Source organism: Scyliorhinus torazame, chromosome 6 (assembly GCF_047496885.1).
Source record: "Scyliorhinus torazame isolate Kashiwa2021f chromosome 6, sScyTor2.1, whole genome shotgun sequence".
Classification (NCBI taxonomy): domain Eukaryota; kingdom Metazoa; phylum Chordata; class Chondrichthyes; order Carcharhiniformes; family Scyliorhinidae; genus Scyliorhinus; species Scyliorhinus torazame.
Window position 1 is genome coordinate 123,222,870 of NC_092712.1, and position 21,209 is coordinate 123,244,078.

A 21,209-nucleotide genomic window follows, 5' to 3' on the forward strand; every position below is an offset into this window, starting at 1 on the left:
GGTGGAACAAATGGAGGAGGATTTCAAGAGATGGGACATGGTATCCCTGTCACTGGCAGGGAGGGTGCAGGCAGTTAAAATGGTAGTCCTCCCGAGATTCCTCTTTGTGTTTCAGTGCCTCCCGGTGGTGATCACGAAGGCTTTTTTCAAAAGGATCGAAAAGAGTATCATGAGTTTTGTGTGGGCCGGGAAGACCCCGAGAGTGAGGAAGGGATTCTTACAGCGTAGTAGGGATAGGGGGGGGCTGGCACTACCGAGCCTAAGTGAGTACGACTGGGCCGCCAATATCTCAATGGTGAGTAAGTGGATGGGGGAAGAGGAGGGAGCGGCGTGGAAGAGATTGGAGAGGGCGTCCTGTAGGGGGACTAGCCTACAAGCTATGGTGACGGCCCCATTGCCGTTCTCACCGAAGAAATACACCACAAGCCCGGTGGTGGTGGCAACTTTGAAAATTTGGGGACAGTGGAGACGGCATAGGGGAAAGACGGGAGCCTTGGTGGGGTCCCCGATAAGAAACAACCATAGGTTTGCCCCGGGGAGAATGGATGGGGGATTTGGAATATGGCAAAGAGCAGGAGTAACGCAACTGAAAGATCTGTTTGTGGATGGGAAGTTGGCAAGTCTGGGAGCGCTGACCGAGAAATATGGGTTGCCCCAAGGGAATGCATTCTGGTATATGCAACTGAGGGCTTTTGCGAGGCAGCAGGTGAGGGAATTCCCGCAGCTCCCGACGCATGAGGTGCAGGACAGAGTAATCTCAAAGACATGGGTGGGGGACGGTAAGGTGTCAGATATATATAGGGAAATGAGGACGAGGGGGAGATTATGGTAGATGAGCTGAAAGGGAAATGGGAAGAAGAGCTGGGGGAGGAGATTGAGGAGGGGCTGTGGGCGGATGCCCTAAGTAGGGTAAACTCATCGTCCTCGTGTGCCAGGCTAAGCCTGATTCAATTTAAGGTGTTACACAGGGCGCATATGACTGGAGCACGGCTCAGTAAATTTTTTGGGGTAGAGGATAGGTGTGCGAGATGCTCGAGAAGCCCAGCGAATCAAACCCACATGTTCTGGTCATGTCCGGCACTACAGGGGTTCTGGGTGGGGGTGACAAAGGTGCTTTCGAAAGTAGTGGGGGTCCAGGTCGAACCAAGCTGGGGGTTGGCTATATTTGGGGTTGCACAAGAGCCGGGAGTGCAGGAGGCGAGAGAGGCCGATGTTTTGGCCTTTGCGTCCCTAGTAGCCCGGCGCAGGATACTGTTGATGTGGAAGGAAGCCAAGCCCCCGGGGGTGGAGACCTGGATAAATGACATGGCAGGGTTTATAAAGCTGGAACGGATTAAGTTCGTCCAAAGGGGATCGGCTCAAGGGTTCACCAGGCGGTGGCAACCATTCGTCGAATACCTCACAGAAAGATAGAGGGAATGGAAAAGAAGAAGGCAGCAGCAGCAGCCCAGGGGGGAGGGGGGGGGGGAGGAAACAGAAGTAGTCTCAGGGTTATTAATATATATGTATAATATGTATAGGTCGTTGCTATAAATAATTGTATATTGGATTGTTAAACCATATTTTTGGAGAGTGTTTATCTGAGACAAGGCAGTTGCTATTTAGTTTTAGTTTTCGTTTTTGTTATATATTATTTATTCTTTGTTTATAAAACAGGTCATTGTTATTTATACTGTTATATTATTGTGTAAAGGATACACAATGTACTGTGATGGTTGACCAAAAATTTTCAATAAAATATTCTTAAAAGAAAAATGGCATAATTGAAGTGGGTTACAGCCAATGGAGCTCACCCATAGTGATGGTACCAAAACCAGATGGTACCCAATGGTTGTGTGTGGACTATAGAAAGGTTAATGCAGTTACAAGAACGGACTCTTATCCTATCCCACGTTTGCAGGATTACATTGAGAAAGTGGGACAATTAGCTTTTATTTCCAAACTGGATTTACTTAAAGGTTACTGGCAGGTACCTTTATCCGTAAGGGCGAAAGAGATTTCAGCTTTTGTGACTCCAGATGGTATATACCAATTCAAAGTTATGCCATTTGGCATGAAAAACGCACCAGCCACATTTCAACGGTTAACTAACAAAGTTGTTTCAGGATTACCCAATACATCGACAATCCGGTAATTTTCAGCCGGACATGGAAAGAACATTTAAAACATCTGATGGAGTTATTCGATCGACTTCAGGAGGTGGGTTTGGTGGTAAACCTAGCCAAAAGTGAATTTATAAAAGCCCAGGTCACTTTCCTTAGCCATACAATCAGACAGGGTTGAATGGTCACACGGGATGTGAAACCAACAGTTATTGAGGAGTTCTTGGCATGAGTGGATTTGATCGAACATTTGTGCAAAGGTTTTGTGGCCTGATTGTTCCACTGATGGACTTACTGAAGAAACGTCAAAAATTTCAGCGGACAGCGGCGTTTCAACATGCATTTGACTATCAGAAAGCTGTGATAACCAATGCTCCTGTATTGGAGAATTACAAGGGACTCTGTGATCAGATTGAACTAAAGTATCTGACTTTAAAGAGAAATGCCGAGGCGTAGAGAAATGGAGGGATCATGCAGAGACCTTCTTGTTCAAAGAGACTATCAATTGAGAAGAATTTCAGTTGGAGGAAGAAAAACGAAAAGGAAATGGACTATATTATTATACCTGTCTGTGTGTGTTGTCTTTTGAAACGATAAAGTATATTTACTGTGTGCATTTCTTAAAGGATAGTGAAAAGGTGAAAAATTAAACCATCTTGAAGTTGATGTTTTTTTTTTCTTGGGGGGAGGTGCCATGTGAGAGTGCCTTTAAGAAATGGGTGTTTATAAATGGGGGTGTATATAAATATCTGTAGTGAGAGTACCTTTAAGAAGTGGGTGTTTACTACTGCAGTGATGTCAGAGAGTGGGTGGAGCTGGGCTGTCTGTCAGCTTTTTACTTTCATTTTTGAGCAGGCTACAGGGTGTGTTTTAGTTTTGTTTTCAGTGTTGGAGCTGAAGCCAGACCCAGCAGGTGTACTGCTGTTCTCTCTGCCATCAAAAGACTATCTCTTGATCATTTGATGAATTCAGAATTATAAATGTTTTCAGTAGTGACTTTAACCTGATGTGCTTCTGATAAAGGTTTTGTGTTTAAGTTGTCTGGATGTTAAAAAGGAAAGTTTAAAGGTTTACTTAGTGTTGTAGTCTTTGGGGGTTGTATTTGAATTAATGGTTGCTAAGATGTTCACTGTATGTTTTAAAAAGGTTAACTTGAGTTCATAGAATAAACATTGTTTTGCTTTAAAAAACACTTTTCCATTTCTGCTGTACCACACCTGTAGAGTGGGCCGTGTGCACCCCATTCCACAATCTAGTAAAAGTTGTGGGTCAGGTGAATTCCATGATACACTTTGGGGTTCTCTAAACCCTGGCCCATAACAAGAGGAGGTCTGGGAATTCTGCTGCCCTGGATGACACACTATTAGGAAAACAATGTTAGTTTTAAGGAATTTATATTTGCATTGGTAAACATTAAAAATAAGATATGGGGCGGGATTCTCCTTTCTGGGGTCTAAGTCCCCACCCCCGACGGAAAATGGGCGAGAATCACTCCGGACTCGAAGGGGTGATTCTCTGTTTTCCAGGGGGCTAACAGAGCCCAGCATACGTCCCGCAGCTCTGGCTGCCGGCAGGGCCCTGCTAGCCAGACCGCACAGCCGTGCATGTGCATGGCGGCCGCAAGCGAGGCCCACCTCTGCACGGGCGCCGCCGACATGGTGGAGCTGCACAGCAGACCCGCATGGAGGAAGGTAGGTCCCTCCCAGAGCGCGATGGCCCGCTGATCGGTGACCCCCGATCGCGGGCCTGGCCACCGCTGAGGCCCCCTCGGAGTCAGATACCCCCCACCAGGACCGCCAGCGCGGCCATGGGTCCCAGCTCCCGCCTGGTGGCACCACATGTAAACCATGGTGGCGGGGGTTCGGCCGGTCGACCGCGGAGAATCGCAGCGGGGGCCTGTTCCAACGGAACCCGACCGGCGCCGCATCGACCGTGCACGCAGGACTGGCGGGTCTGCGGAGATTCGCGGAAGCACCTTCGCGCCGGATATCCGTCGTGAGCGGCTATTCTCTGCACCCGAGCTGGCCGCGATTCCGGCGCAGAGACTCCCGCCCCCAGTTGTAAATGGGTTTAATTTAATGTTTCTGTGCCTGGAAGAGTAAAACAAAAGGTTTGATTCATGCTGGACAGAGGTGTTTGTATGTGTGGGGATTGGTTAAGTTCCATCTGTGTTTCTATTGTGGTGAGAGAGGGCTATGATATGAAGAACAAATAAACCAGCAGTGGTTGCTTAGCAACTGGGGCCTTGTAAGGTAGAGAAGCTTTTCAATTTTAGTTTAGCTAGTTTGCAGATGGAGAAAGATAGTGAGCGAGAATGCAGTTTTCACAGCTCTTCTAGAAGCAGTTGGTTTAGAAAGCTCGAGAGGCAACATCTCTCTCAGCTTTGCTCGCAGAAAAGCTATACCATGGAGTAATGGTTAAGAAAACAAGTGCAGATATCTGAAGAGCAGCTAATTAAGGAAACTATAGAAATACAGAAGTCTGAGGTTAAAGGTACTGGAACAGAGCATTCTTCAATAAAGACAGACTGAGTTGAAAAGAAGGCTGTGACACCAGAAAGATATCTGCAGTGATTTTCAGGTTTGTGAGATTTTCCTGCAGCCTGTGGAACATGAGTTGAACTAGCTATGGAAATCAATGGCTGGATCTCAAAGTTTGTGGAAAAGCAGCTAAGACAAAGGAAACCTAAAGTGGATGATGTACAATCCTGGACTGCATTCACTGTTAAAAATGGAGCAAAAACTTTGTTTGAAAGTGTCTTTTGGAAAATCTGGTCTGAATTTCGGCATGCAAAGCACTAAAGGAAAGAATAATCATGAGAGAAGATTTTAAAGCCTGTTTTTGGGAGTGGAGTTTTGGAACCTCTCATGTGATAATAATCTGGGGGTGGGGATTCTGAGGAAACATCCACAAACATTTATTGGGGTTCAGAGTGGAGAATGTATTTGCCCACAGTCATCTTCTGTGCCTTGTGTTAATGAGATCATTGTAATTAAGATGTACTTTGTAATCCGTGTTAATTCTAAAACCGATGTGTATAATTATTCAACTAAGGGGTTGGGAGTAAAGGAGTATTATATCATAATCCAATTTTATTCCTGTTTAATAAAATTTTTTTGTTTTGTTAAAATTAATATGAGCCGTCCAGTGACTCTATTCCTCCATGTTTTAAGAAAAAAAACCCTAAAAGTTACAGTCTTTTGAGCCAGGGTACCGTTCCGGGATCTTCCCATCCAGTTATAATGCCAACTGGGACCGTAGCAACATTCTAACCCAGAGATCCTGCAGTGGGACCTGAGGGACTGAAGAAAGGTGAGTTCAACGAAGGATGAGAGGGCAGCAATAGTGTCTCCAAACTTGCAGGCTGGATAGAAATAACCGGGGAAATCAGCATACGAAATTCATAGGATCCCTATAGTGCAGAAGAAGGCTGTTCAGCCCATTGAGTCTGCACCGACCCTCCAAAAGAGCATTCCACCCTATCGGAACAACCTATCAACCTAACCTACACATACTTGGTCACTAAGGGCAACTTATCATGTCCAATCCCCCTAACCTGCACATTGTTGGACTGTGGGTGGAAACCGGAGCACCCGGAAGAAACCCATGGGGAGAGCATACAAACTCCACACAGAGAGTCACCTGAAGCCGGAATTGAACCTGGGTTGCTGGCGCTGTGAGGCAGCAGTGCTAACCGCTGTGCCACCATGGTCACTCAAACCGGGACACAGTACACCAAGAGAATCCAGCGACCTCAGGATGATATGGGTGGTGAGCAGAATAATACATTCAGAGCCCCACTGACTGTCACAGCATCCACCTGCATAGTACTCCTCAGGACCATCTGCCTTGCAGCTCCACTCATTCTATTCTGTGCAGGCCCCTCACATCCCCATCTGAACACATCCTCAACTCGCACTGAAACCTCACGGCCACCCTTCACAAATGATGTCCTTTGTGTCTCTCCACACAAAGCATTCTGAACATTCACACATCGCATGAGAAGAGGGGATACAACTTAAAGAGAGGCACGAAGGGTGACTAGAAGACTAAATTAAAGGCCCTGTGTCTGAATGCACACTGCATTCATAACAAAAATGATACATCGATAGTACAATTAGAAACAAATACGCATGACTCAATAGCCATTTCAGAGTTGTGAATGCAAGGTAACCCAGGCTGGGACCTAAATATTGAAGGGTTTGTGACATTCTGGAAGGATAGGAAGCTAGGAAAAGGTGGTGATATAACTGTTAATTTAAAAAAAATGAATTTAGAGTACCCAATTATTTTTTTCCAATTAAGGGGCAATTAGTGTGGCAAATCCACCTAACATAGAACATAGAACATTACAGCGCAGTACAGGCCCTTCGGCCCTCGATGTTGCGCCGACCTGTGAAACCACTCTAAAGCCCATCTACACTATTCCCTTATCGTCCATATGTCTATCCAATGACCATTTAAATGCCCTTAATGTTGGTGAGTCCACTACTGTTGCAGGCAGGACAGTTCACGCCCTTACTACTCTCTGAGTGAAGAACATACCTCTGGCATCGGTCCTATATCTATCTCCCCTCAATTTAAAGCTATGTCCCCTCGTGCTAGCCATCACCATACGAGGAAAAAGACTCTCACTGTCCACCCTATCCAATCCTCTGATCATCTTGTATGCCTCAATTAAGTCACCTCTTAACCTTCTTCTCTCTAACAAAAACATAACCTGCACATCTTTGGGTTGTGGGGGTGAAACCCATGCAGTCAGGGGGAGAATGTGCAAATTCCACACAGAGTAACTCTGTTAATTCAGGATACCATTAATACAGTAGTGAGAAGACCTTAGTTCAGAAGGTCAAGATGTAGAATCAGTTTGGGTAGAGACAAGAAGTCACTTGTGGGAGCACTTTTTAGGCCCTCTAACAGAGTGACACTATTGGGCAGAGTATCTAGGAAGAAATAACAGGGGCTTGTAAGAAATCATGCCTGATTTTAATTGTCATATAGATAGAGCAAATTAGATTAGCAAAGGTAGCCTATCTGAGCTCAAAGAGTGTTTTGGGGACAATTTTGCAAAGCAGTATCTTCTCGCTCCAAACGGGGAAAGCTATTTTAAACCCAATAATGTGCAATGAGACAGGATTAATTAATGACCTTATAATAAAGGAACCTTTCTTTGCAACTGTGACCACAACATGATGGAATTTCACATTCAGTTTCAGGGTGAGAAATGTGGGTCTGAGACTAGTGTTTTTTTTCTCAAAAGCTTGGCATATTCAGAGCCTATAATTCTGTATGTTTTGCCATTAAGAACATACAGTGCAGAAGGAGGCCATTCGGCCCATCAAGTCTACACTGACCCACTTAAGCCCTCACTTCAACCCTATCCCCTTAACCCAATAAATCCTCCTAACCGTTTTTGGACACTAAGGCAATTTAGCATGGCCAATCCACCTAACCTGCACGTCTTTGGACTTTGGGAGGAAACCGGTGCACCCGGAGGAAACCCACGCAGACACGGGGAGAACATGCATACTCCGCACAGTGACCCAGCAGGAAATCGAACCTGGGACCCTGGCGCTGTGAAATCACAGTGCTAACCACTGTGCTACCGTGCTGCCCAATCTTGCAAACCCTGCTCTTATCTGCTGGTGCACTCTTAAGTTTAAATATTCTGTCCTTCCTGCCACACTATGGTTATTACCCATATCACAACCCTGCTCTTTACCTTGTCCCTTCTCTTTAATGTATTGAACTCAAATAAAGGCAATTTAAAGATAAAGGGCATGAAGACATAGTTGGCTACAGTGAGTTTATTAAAGTGGTGACCCCAGCTCCAATAACCACATGTAAGAGTAAAATACACTTTGCGACGCAAATTTTAAAATAGACATGTTTCAGTTGCAGATTTTTGTTGAACTTGCACTTTCACTGGGTGCAGCAGACACCATCCACAGTTTTGTTTCCATGATTGCCTTGACGTGACGGCGCTTGGCCGCGCGTCCAGCTGCGGGCGGGCGCCGTTGCTGGGAGTGCGCAGGCGCGGTGCCGGTCGCCCGGCGGGAGTACGCAGGCGCGTCGCCGGTTGGCTGGCTGGCTTGCAGCAGCGGCGCGAGGCGGCTGTAGTCGCCTGTCACTGGGACGGGGTTGGAGGAGGCGGAGTCCGTGCGGCGGACCAGGTAAACAAACACCATTACCTGCTGCCTCAGAGGGCCCCCCGGGGAAATGAGGGGGGCTTTCACATTGCAAGCCTCTGAGCGCCCCAATGACATGTTGTCAGGCCTAGAACTAAAGGCTTTTACTGAGGTCGAGTAAAACCCGAGCCGAGCTCTTAAGATATGAGGACCTGCCTGATTCCAATCCCCCAAGGAGTTTCCTTCTATTATTTCTGGTGAATGATGAAACTTTGAATTATTGAAGACGACATTGACTTGCAGAGGTTGAGGGGGTGGGATTTCAACTGAAACTGGGGAAAAAATAAACTTTAAACCCACCCCCTCCCTCCGCCTCTTCATAATTAATTTCTCTCTGCTTGCAATTGCTCTCAGCAGGGAAATGTTTTCGAGGAGGGTTAAATTAATCATACCACGAGGCCAGTCAAATTTCTAAAGCAAATGAAGGACATTAACTGGGAAACATCTGCAGTTTAAAATGAGTAGGTCCAGAATGTATGCAAAACGTTGACGAGTGATATTTTGTATAAGTAAACAAGCTCTCATTTTCATTAGTGGAATTGTGTTTTGAGTCACGGGTTATGTACAAAAATAAAACTCCTTTCATAGAAGTCAAATGTATTTATATCAACTAAGTTACTTTAACTGAAAAGAACAGTTTGAAACTTAACTATTTATACTGTGATTTCCGCTAAGCCTGTAGTGTGGAAATTAAGCTGCAGAACTTCGATTGTATTCTTGTATCATAGTTATGAAACAAATTTGCATTTTGTTCTTGCAATCTGATGGAAGCTGGCAGTGCATTCCGGTTATGTTCCACAGCATAAAAACCAGTTAACAGGGTTATGGTAGAGAATACTTATGATGAACAATATGGATGTAGGCATTGTAACTGCCCCTCAATTAAGGAGCATTGTGCTTTACAATTGTAGATATTAACCAACTAGAGTTTGTTTAAAAAATGGTATGTCATCATGTATCAATATTACCAAGTGTCACGTTATGTTACTCTATGATACTGGATAATGGGGATACTGTAGGTAGGTTATGTGATGTGCAATCCTTTGGGCATGAAACTTTCAATAGCAGTAGTGGATGGCTTCATATTGTACACAGGGGCACCTTTCTGGATTTTGTGTTTGAAAGCACTGCGCCAACCTTTCAACGTTTTGGATTTGTAAATTGAGCTTCCTACTCAAGGACATCGAAGCCTTCAGAGGATGCAAAAGAGATTTACCAGAATCATACCATGATGAAGGACTTCAGTTAAGTGGAGAAACTAGACAAACTGGGATTGTTCTCCTTAGAGCGGTGAAAGTTAATGGGAGATTTAATAGACATGTACCAAAGTTTTGGGAAATTTTGATAGAATACCGGAGGATGAACAATTTTCACTTGACAGGAGGATCACTAACTAGTTAGAGGATATAGAATTAAGATAATCGATAAAATAACCTGACGAGATTAGTTTTTTTTTTTGCACAGTGAATTGCTAGGAGTTGAAAAGCATTGCCTGAAAATGTAGTGGAAGAAGATTTAAAAGTAACTTTTCAAAGGGAATTAGATATGCAGTCACCACCACTTCTGATGATGGGTTCATATGAATGTGGTTTGCCTGCTATATGCAGTGACCAATGAAAGAAACTATTTTTTAAAAGCATGAAACCTCCTCTCCTGCTTCCAGCCTCTACAAAAGAAAACAATTAAATGTGATAATTATTCACAAGAATGTTTTTGTGAATGTAGTCTTTAACCTAATTGGACAATATACCCCAAAGGTCAGATGCCAAATCTCACTCATTAGGCATGTCAGTGGTTTGCAATTTATTTTCGTCTGTGTTATAATCATACTTATGCAAAATATTCCTTGCTACTGATAAATTATACAATGTGGAAGCTTTTCACATTCTCAAGCTATGAAGAGCTGAATGGGCTGAAGCAATGATTCTCAACCTTTTCAGTAACGCTGCACACTTCGATGAGAGAAACAATTCCACGGCACACCCATTTTTTCAGTTTGAATCAATTGCTCATATATGCCATATTTACTTATATTTACCACGGTCATGGTCTTACTAGAAGGCAAACTTCATAGCAAGTTCGCTAGATTGCAATCTTGGGGATTCTGCCTATATTTGAAGCTTTGCTCGAATTTGAAAACTGATCGTTTGCCGGATGCCCGGGGCATTGATGTTTATACATTTTGCAGTGATGTGCTGTTCATCTTGTTGTATTTCTTAGCCAACTCCTGTACGTGAAATGGTTTAGTTATTCTTAACCATGTGTCACACATGTCTATAACTCACTGTCCATTCTCAGCAGGACAAAGTATTCATGAATGAACGTGTCTGCAGTTTAACCACAACTGTTGAAGTGCAACTTTGGAGCTGCAGTGTCTACATGACTGAGTCAAATAAAGTTGCACTGATACCATTAAGCATGTTGCATTCATGGGGAATTAAACAGGAATGATGTGAAGGAGCTTTTTATTTACATGTGCTTTGCAGTGGGGAGCGAGACGGAGGATAAGCATACAATTACTCCATCATATTGTCAGACTTGTGTTTTACTGCTGAAGTGAGCTGCTAAGGCTGAAGGGACTGTGCCTTTCGCTGTTATTTACTGTGCAGACATGTCCTCTGATAGTTCCCACTGCGGGTGATGAGGAAAATGGGAATGCACTTTTTCAAAAACAAGGGAAAACTTTTATCACCTGTGAGGCAAGACCCCAAGGAATGTGCCAAGAAAATGAAGACGTTTCTGGAAAGCGAATGCTTCAGCAGCATTGGGCAGGTTTTACTGCCCCTCGGAGATATTGTGGCTGCCAAGCGATCGCTGATCACTGGGCTCACAGCAGCAGTCAGAGTTCTGGGTCTGCCACATTCCTGCTACCCCCTCTCTTCCCCCCCAGCTCACCTCGCCCATACTTCAGCTCTGGGCCTGCCACGCTCCCGGTTCCCCCTCCCCCTGCTCTCCTCAGAGCCACACTCCCAGATCCCAGTCCTGGATTTTTTATCCATCTTTCTCAGGCTCCAGCATATGCAAGCTTCTGTACCATGGCACAACAGTTGGGAACCACTGGGCTGAAGTATAAAACTGCTTGAACACCCCATTCACCCCTGCTGTGTTCAAGACTGTGTTCCCCCCTCTGTCCTTCACTCCTCCTATCTCCCTGGCTGCCTCCCTCTTTCTTAGCTGGTGTGCTAGCATACTATTGGCCTTCTCCCCATACTCGCATACCGCCCCCCTAGTATTCCTCAACTGCCCCGCCGCCTTCCCTGTGAATAACAGACCAACTCCATCTGCAGCTACTGCCGCTCCTTCAACAACCCCGCCTCCGGGGCTTCAGAATACCTTCTGTCGGCCTAGAGTATTTCCCTAACCAGTCTATCCATCTCTATCTGCTCCACCTTCTCCCTATGAGCCCGTATTGAAATTAGCTCCCCCCGAACTACTGCCTTCAGCACTTCCCATACCGTTGCTGCCGAAACTTCCCCCGTATTGTTTATCCCCAAATAATTCTGCATGGCCTCCCTCACCCGCCCACACACCCCTTCATCTGCTAGCAGTTCTACGTCCAATCTCCATTGCGGGCGCTGACTCCTCTCTTTGCTCACCCGTAAATCCACCCAGTGTGGGGCATGGTCCGACACAACAATTGCCGAATACTCGGTATCCACCACCCCCGCCAGTAAAGCCCTGTTCAAAATGAAAAAATCAATCTGGGAGTACACTTTGTGCATGTGGGGGAAAAAAAAGAAAACTCCTTCGCTCTTGGCCGTCCTAATCTCCACAGGTCTACCCTCCCCATCTGTTCCATAAACTCCTTAACCCCTTCGCCGCGGCTGGCACCCTCCCTGTCCTTGAACTCGACCGATCCAACCTTCGATCAATGACCGTATTGAAGTTCTGTCCCCCTCCATGATCAGCTTTTGCAAGTCCAGGTACTGAATCTACCCTAACACCCACCTCAGAAACTCGTCCCAATTTGGTGCGTAAATATTCACTAATACCACCGGCATCCCCCCAAGCTTCCCACTCACCATGATATACCTACCCCGCTGTGTCCGTCACTATATTCCCTACCACAAATGACACCCGCTTATTGATCAAGATCGCAACCCCCTCTAGTTTTAGTGCGCAGCCCTGAGTGAAATACCTGCCCGACCTACTTCCTCAGCATAGTCTGATCCACTACCCTCGGGTGTGTCTGTTGTAACATTGCCACGTCTGCCTTCAACCTCCTCAAATGCGTGAACATGCGAGCTCTCTTGACCGGCCCATTCAGCCCTCTCATGTTCCATGTGATCAGCCTGGTCGGGGGAGCACCACCCCCCCGCCGCCGCCGATCAACCGTCACCCGCAGGCCAGCCTCCAGCTCGCGTCCCGCGCCTCCTCAGACCTGCCCTCGGGCGCCCATTGTCCTCGACCTCCAATTTGTCACCCCAAGCCAGTCCCTCCCGTCAGCGGAACAATTCCCCCCCCCCCCCCCCCCCCCCCACACTAACTAAACAACAATCCCAATCCCCCATATCAAACTAGTCACCTGCTCGCCTCCCACTGCGCTTCCGTGAGCTAGCCTGCCCAGCTAGCCTGGTAGCCCCCGCCCACGGTGCCAAGCATCCTACCCCCTATTGTTCTCCCTCCCCCCGCTCGAACATACATATGAAAAATATCACAATCCCCAACAAACACAAAGAAGAAAATTCCACCCACCGCCCGCCCACAAGAAAAAAGTTAACCTACATACAAAACTGAGCAACTGCCCAAAATTGGTACAAAAACACGACGTACACAGCCCATAAAGAAAATAAATTTTAGCAGCATAGGTACAGAATTACTCGCCCACAAGTTCAATGTCCTCCATCACCTGCCAGTCCTTAACAAAGTTCTTTGCCTCATCCGGCGATCCAAAATAAAGTTCTTGACCCTTGTAAGTGACCCACAAACGAGCTGGGTACAGAATGCCGAACTTCACCCCCTTCTTGAAGAGGGCCGATTTAACTTTGTTAAAACTCGCCTTCTTTTGGTCAGTTCCGCACCCGAGTCAAGTCCTTGTAAATGCGTAGCTCATTATTTTCCCATTTACAGCTCCTCGTCTGCCTGGCCCACCTCAAGATCTGTTCCTTATCCAGGAACCGTTACATTAATACCACTATCGCCTCGGCAGCCCATTCATCTGCGGCTTCCTTGCAAGCACTCTCTGTGCCCTGTCCACTTCCAAGGCTCGAGCAAATGCACCTTCGCTCAGCAGCTTCTCGAACATACGTGCCACGTATGCCCCTGTGTCCGATCCCTCGATGCCCTCCAGGAGGCCAACAATCCTCAAATTCTGCCCGCGCGACCTATTCTCCAAATCCTCCACCTCCTCCTGCAGCCTTTTCTGGTGGTCCCTCATCAGATCCATCTCCGCTGCCATCACGGTTAGCTGGTCCTCGTGCTCAGCCGCCTTCTCTTCCACCTCTGGTTCGCCAGCCCCTGGGCTTCCAATCTTTGCTCCACCCGATCGATCGCCATCTTAATCGGGTCCAGGTACTCCTGTCTTTGTTTGGCAAAGCTCTCCTGAAGGAATTTCACCAGCTGCTCCGTCGACTACTGGGCCGGCAATCTCAGCTCCTGTGCCTCCACCGTGTTTTCCTGTGCTGCAGACTCCACTCTCTTCTTTGCCCAACAATCTCTTCTTTGCAGCTCACTTCTGGTCACACTAAACTGGTGGGGGATTCCTCCTCTCTACCTCATCAGTCTCCAATTTTACCAATCAAATCCCCCATAAGTTGGGGGAAAAAGTCCCAAAAGTCCGCCACGAGCGGGAGCTACCAAATAAGCCACCTCTCACGCCATGGCCGCCACCGGAAGACACGTGTACGGTTGATACATGTTTTGCTCCTTGTCTCATTAGCATCTCATTTTGTCTTGTACTATCATCCATTTCATCATTTAGCCTCTGCTGTTTTCACCCTAATGTAACCCTTCACTTCTGTTCTTTCCTTTCCTTCTCCCCATTTCTTTCTGCCATGCTTAAAACTATAATTTCCATGCATAAGAACTAGGAACAGGAGTAGAGCAGTTGAATCCACCCTGCTATTCAGTATGATCATGACTGATCTTTGACTTCAACTCCAATTTCCTGCCATTTACATTGATTCTCTGAGAGATTGAAGATCAGATAATCTCAGCCTTAAATGTGTTCAGTGCTGGATCATCCTCCGGGGTAGAGATTTCCAAAGGTTCACAATCCTTTTGAGTGAAGAAATTTCTCCTCATCTCAGTCCCAAATGATTAGCCCTTTATCCTGAGACTGTGCACGAGTTTTAGATTTCCCCAGCCAGAGGAAACAATCTTTCAGTATCCACCCTGTCAAACCCCTTCTAATATTGTTTTCTTCATTCTTCTAAACTTGGCCTCCCATCATAGGGCAGCCTTCTCATCCCAGGGACCAATCTGGTAAACTTTTACTGTGCTGCCTCAGTTCTCATGAAAGGCCATGGGAAGTCTTCAGAGTGTCTGCCAGACTTGCTGAGTATTTCTATCATTTTCTGTTTTTATTTCAGTCTTCCAGTATTGGCAATATTTTACTCTAAGATTTATTGGTTTTCTGTTTCAAAGAATCGGCGTGGGCTGAATGGCCGCCTTCTGTGCCCGATAACCCCATTATTTTTAGACAGTGATTGTAATAAATGTTCATTTTTTTTCAGACTGCAGTAGCTAGCGCCTTCTAGGGTGCATGCATCAGGAGGGTCATGTGAACCAATCATCCAATAGGGAATGAGTGCGGGGATTTCTACAGAGCGGGGGCTTTTGCAGCCCGTTTTGTGATCCTAGCGCTGAAAATGAAGACATTGATTATAGTTCTCTGTATAGAGTTTGTTTTGATAATAAACCCGTCATTGCTAGTTAGCTAACTGGTCGTTGCCAATTAGTGCAATTTACTACACCACAGACATATTAGGTGATTAGAAAATATACAATGCTTTTCAAAAGCTATTCGAATAGTATCAAAATAAAATTGGAAAGCCCAGAATATACTTTACTTTTGAATTCAAAAATGTATTTTCCACAAGAAAATTATACTGTGAAGTAATTTGATTTGGATGAACTACCTTTTGAGTTCTCCTGCCATATAGAAGATTTTCTACCTTACAGGACAGTTCATGTCTTCTGGGTCATTGTGGATTAACTGTGATTGTTTTACACTAATTACAAGATAAGTTCATTGGTCTGCCCTTTTTTGCTCTATCTTGTTTGTTCATAGTGGTGAAATATTGCAGTACATCAAGGTGATATTTTCAATAATTGGTAATGTATGTTGAATGTACATGTCAAAGATACAGGAGATGGAAATCTTTCTGGTTATTAAGAATGCTTCCTGAGGTTAGGCTTTTTCTCTGATACATATTTATTAATGTAAGTGTCAAATTAGTATAAATTACTTTGTAGTTTTATTTGTATTAATAACAGATTGATCATTTTAGATGGCTGTTCAGTACAATTTAATTTGCACATTGGAAATTTTTATTTTCTTCCAGTTCTCGTGTCCCATCACATAACTTGCTGCCGAGCTGCAGGTTTCTAAATAGCAAAAATACATGACCATGATTTGCCACAAATTGCCAGGCAGGGTTATTCTGACTGTTGTTCTAAGTTCTATTCACAATTCTATCAGAATTCCAGTAATTTGCACTCGATAGATAATTGTATATTTTTATTAACTACACTGTGATCAAACTTTAACTTTTATTTGAACTTTACCATTTTTAACGTTAAAATGAACTATTGAGTAGTTAGCCCTCAGTAAGGGAAAACATGTCTCCCACAATTTTCTATCCATGAACTAAGTTCCCACTAGAAGACGTGCAAGTGTAGTATTGGTGAGGACATGATTGGACTTGGTTATCATGCCTCCTGTTAGATTATTAATCATTGTTGGTTGACCATTTTCCTATCAGACACTGCCTTTGTAAGGCAAGCTAAAATATCCTTGTGATGCAATGGCTCTTTTCATTACAGAAAACAGGAAAACTAGACTTACAGATAAGAGAGCCTACACACTCCAGAGGACAATAAAAGACAGCAAGGCACTGTTGAATGTTGAGATTAGAATGCGACTTAAAACAGATTATTTTGAATTGGTAGCATTGCTTCAGCTGGGTAAGATAACTGACAACCAGAAGATGAGGACAGAGATGTGTGCATGCAGCCCAAGGCAGCCAAATAGTTTAATGATAAAGCACATTTCTGTCTCAAAGTTGGAACACTCCGAAGCCCATTGTTTCATGATGGAGATCAAGCGTGATAATCTTGAAATGTGCGGGGAAACAGGTTGTATTAGTTGTTTGTCACTTAATGTAAACGAGCAGAAAGATCCTATATTGATAGAATTTTTTATCAATATGGAGAGTGAAGTAGTTGATTCGGAGACTAGGGTGCTGAATCTTAATAAAGGGAACTATGAAGATATGAGGCGTGAGTTGGCCTTGATAGATTGCGGAGAGTTACTTAAAGGGATGACAGTGGATAGGCAATGGCAAACATTCAAAGAACGCATGAGGGAACTACAGCAACTGTTCATTCCTGTCTGACACAAAAACAAAATGGGTAAGAGGGCCAATCCATGGCTTACAAAGGAAATTAGAAATAGCATCAGATCCAAGGAAAAGGTTGAAGATTGACCAAGAAAAATAATAGGTCTGAGGATTGGGAGCAGTTCAGAATTCAGCAAAGAAGGACAAAGGGATTGATTAAGAAGGGGAAAGTACAGTACGAAAGTAAGCTTGCAGGGAACATGAAGACTGACACTAAGAGTTTATATTGATATGTGAATTGAAAGAGATTGGTAAAGAGAAATGTAGTCTCCCTACAGACAGAAACAGGGGAATGCATAATAAGGGGCAAAAAATGGCTGAGCAATTGAATACATACTTTGGTTCTGTCTTCACAAAAGAGGAATGTTGGAGAATGAAAGGTTTAGTGAGAGGGAAGAACTAAGGGAGATCAACATTCGTAGAGAAATGGTGCTGGGAAAATTGATGGGATTGAAGGCGGATAAATCCCCAGGGCCTGAGAATCTGCATCCCAGAGTGCTTAAGGAGGTGGCTCTGGAAAAAGTGGATGCATTGGTGGTCATCTTCTGGGATTCTATAGACCCTGGAACAGTCCCTGCAGATTGGAGGGTAGCTCACGTCACTCCGATATTCAAAAATGGAGGTAGAGAGAAAGCAGGGAATTATAGACTAGTAAACCTAATATCGGTAGTGGGGAAAATTCTTGAATCCATATCAAGGACTTTGTAGCTGAACATTTAGAAAGCAGTGGCAGGATCAGTCAAAGTCAGCATGGATTTATGAAGGGGAAATCATGCTTGACAAATCTGTTGGAATTCTTTGAAGATGTAACCAGTACAGTTGACGAGGGGGAGCCAGTCGATATGGTATATTTAGACTTTCAGAAGGCATTTGACAAAGTCCCGCATAAGAGATTATTGTGCAAATGGGATTGGGAAAGTGTATTGAGATAGATAGAAAATTGGTTGGCAGAGAGGAAACAAAGAGTAGAAATTAATGGGTCCTTTTCAAATTGGCAGGCAGTAACTAGTGGGGTGCCAAAGGGATCGGTGCTGGGACCCCAGCTATACACAATATATATTAATGATTTGGATGAGGGAACAAAACGTAACATCTCAAGGTTTGCAGATGATACCAAGTTGGGTGGGAGGGTGAACTGTGACGAGGATGCAGGGATCCTACAGCATGTTGTGGACAGGTTGGGCGAGTGGGCAAATCAATGGCAGATGCAGTATTTTTTGGATTTGTGTGAGGTTATTCACTTTGGAAGCAAAAACAGGAAGGCAGATTACTACCTGAGAGGTTGTAAATTGGGATGGGGAATGTGCAGTGGGGCCTAGGTGTCCTTGTGCACCAGTCGCTGAAGGTAAGCATGCAGAATGCTAATGGTATGTTGGCCTCCATTGCGAGAGGTTTCGAGTACAGAAGCAGGGATGTGTTGCGCAATTATACAGGGCCTTGGTGAGGCCACACCTGGAATATTGTGTGCAATTATGGTCTCCTTTTCTGAGGAAGGATGTTCTTGCTCTTGAGGGAGTTCAGCGAAGGTTTACCAGACTGATTCCAGGGATGGCTGAACTGTCATATGAGGAGAGATTGACTAGGTTCGGATTGTTCTCGCTGGAATTCAGACGAATGACTGGGGATCTCATAGAAACTTATAAAATTCTAACAGGACTAGACAGGGTAGATGCATGGAAGATGTTACCAATGATGGGTGTGTTCAGAACTAGGGGTCACAATCTGAGGATTCAGGGTAAACCATTTCGGACAGAGATGAGGAGACATTTCTTCACCCAGAGAGTGGTGAGCCTATGGAATTCATTTCCACAGGAAGTAGTTGATGCTAAAACATTGAATATATTCAAGAGGCGGGTAGATGTAGCACTTGGGGAGAATGGGATCAAAGATTATGGGGAGAAAGCAGGATTAATTAGGCTATTGAGTTGGATGATCAGCCATGATCATGATAAATGGTGGAGCGGGCTCGAAGGGCCAAAAGGCCTCCTCCTGCTTCTATCTTCTATGTATCTATATAAGAACAATACCGTTATTTGTCGGTATATTGCCGGGTTTCTTTAAAGTAGCCTGTGAACTAAGAATGTGAGTCGTGTGTGTGCATATGTGCGTGTGTGGTGTAACATAAGAACTCGGAGCAGGAGTAGGCCATCTGGCCCCTCGGGCCTGCTCCGCCATTCAATGAGATCATGGCTGATCTTTTTGTGGACTCAGCTCCATTTACCTGCCTGCTCATTGTAACCTTTTATTCCTTTACTGTTCAAAAATCTATCTACCGTTGCCTGAAAAAAACATTTTACGAGATAGCCTCAACTGCTTCACTGGGCAAGCAATTCCACAGATTCACGACCCTTTGGTGAAGAAGTTCCTCCTCAACTCAGTCCTAAATGTGCTCCCCCTTATTTTGAGGCTATGCCCCCTTGTTCTAGTTTCTCACACCAGGAGAAACAACCTCCCTGCTTCCATCCTATCTATTCCCTTCATAATTTTATATGCCTCTATACGATCCCCCCCTCATTTCTCTAAATTCCAATGAGTGTAGTCCCAGTTTACTCAGTCTCTTCTCACAAACTAATCCTCTCAACTCCGGAATCAACCTCGTGAATCTCCTCTGCACACCTTCCAGTGCCAGTACATCCTTTCTCAAGTAAGGAGACCAAAATTGTACACAACTCCAGGTGTAGCCTCACCAGCACCCTGCACAGCTGCAACATAACCTCCCTGCCTTTAAACTCCATCCCTCTAGCAATGTAGGACAAAATACCATTTGCCGTCTTAATTACTTCACCTGCAAACCAACTTTTTGCGATTCATGCACAAGGACACCCAGGTCCCTCTGCACAGCAGCATGTTGCAATTTTTTACCATTTAAATAATAGTCCATTTTACTGTTATTCCTACCAAAATGGATGCCCTCACATTTATCAACATTGAACTTCATCTGCCAGACCCTTGCTCACTCACCTACCAACCAGAAAAACACACATTTATCCCCATGCTTGCTTTCTGTCAGTTAACCAATCCTCTATCCATGCTAATACATTACCCGTAACGCCATGCACCTTTATCCTATGCAGCAGCCTTTTGTGTGGCGCCTTGTTGAATGCCTTCTGGAAATCTCATCTACCTGTTCCCCGTTGTCCACCACGCTCGTAATTTCCTCAAAGAATTCCACTAAATTAGTCAAACATGACCGACTTTTCATGAACCCATGCTGCGTCTGCCCAATGGGACAATTTCTATCCAGGTGTCTTGCTATTTTTTCTTTCATGATAGATTCAAGCATTTTCCCCACTACAGAAGTTAAGCTAACCTGTCTATAGTTACCCGCCTTTTGTCTCCCTCCCTTTTTTTAAACCTTGGCGTCACATTTGCTGTTTTCTAATCTGCTGGAACCACCCCAGAATCCAGCGAATTTTGGTAAATTACCACGCGCGCATTTCCTATTTCCTCCGCCACCTCTTTTAGTACCCTGGGATGCATTCCATCAGGGCCAGGAGAGTTGTCTACCTTTAGCCCCATTAGCTTGTCTAGTGATAATGATTGTTTCTAGGTCTTCATTTGCCGAAGCCTCCTTGCTAACAATTATTGGCATGTTATTTGTGTATTCCACTGTAAAGACTGACACAAAATACCTGTTCAATGCTTCAGCCATTTCCTCATTTCCCATTATTAAATGTCCCTTCTCATACTCTAAAGGACCAATGTTTACCAATGCAGGGCATGCATGGTAGCACAATGGTTAACATTGTTGCTTCACAGCGCCAGGGTACCAGGTTCGATTCCCAGCTTGGATCACTGTCTGTGCGGAGTCTGCACGTTCTCCCCGTGTCTGCATGGGTTTCCTTCGGGTGCTCCAGTTTCCTCCTGCAAGTCCCGTAAGATGTGCTGTTAGGTAATTTGGACATTCTGAATTCTCCCTCCGTGTACCCGAACAGGCGCCAGAATGTGACGATGTGGGGCTTTTCACAGTAACTTCATTGCAGTATTAATGTATGCCTACTCATGACAATAAAGATTATTATTATACATAAACTACTCTTTTTCATTTTATATATTTGTAGAAACGTTTGCTATCTTTTTATATTCTGAGCGAGTTTACTCTCATAATCTATCTTTTCTTTATAGCTTTTTCGTGGCTTTCTGTTGACCTTTAACGATTTCCCAATCCTCTAGTTTGCCACTAATCTTTGCCACTTTGTATGCCTTTTCTTTCAATTTGATACCCTCCTTTATTTCCTCAGATATCCATGGCTGATTATTATTTTTCCTACAGTCCTCCTTTTTAATTGGTACATACGTTTTCTGAACACTGAAAATTCTCTTTGAAATTCCTCCACTGTTCCTCAATTGTCACACCA

The 21,209-nt window shown here is 44.6% G+C and overlaps 1 protein-coding gene across 1 annotated transcript in view; it reads left to right on the forward strand.

Annotated features, from left to right (window-relative positions):
- Positions 1–8,138: 8,138 nt before the first annotated feature.
- tbc1d5 (TBC1 domain family, member 5) overlaps positions 8,139–21,209 on the forward strand; it is a 783,418-nt gene continuing 770,347 nt past the window's right edge. The window contains exon 1 of the mRNA XM_072508754.1: positions 8,139–8,275. The gene's annotated coding sequence lies outside the window, so the exon portion shown is untranslated. The remainder of the gene's footprint in view (positions 8,276–21,209) is intronic.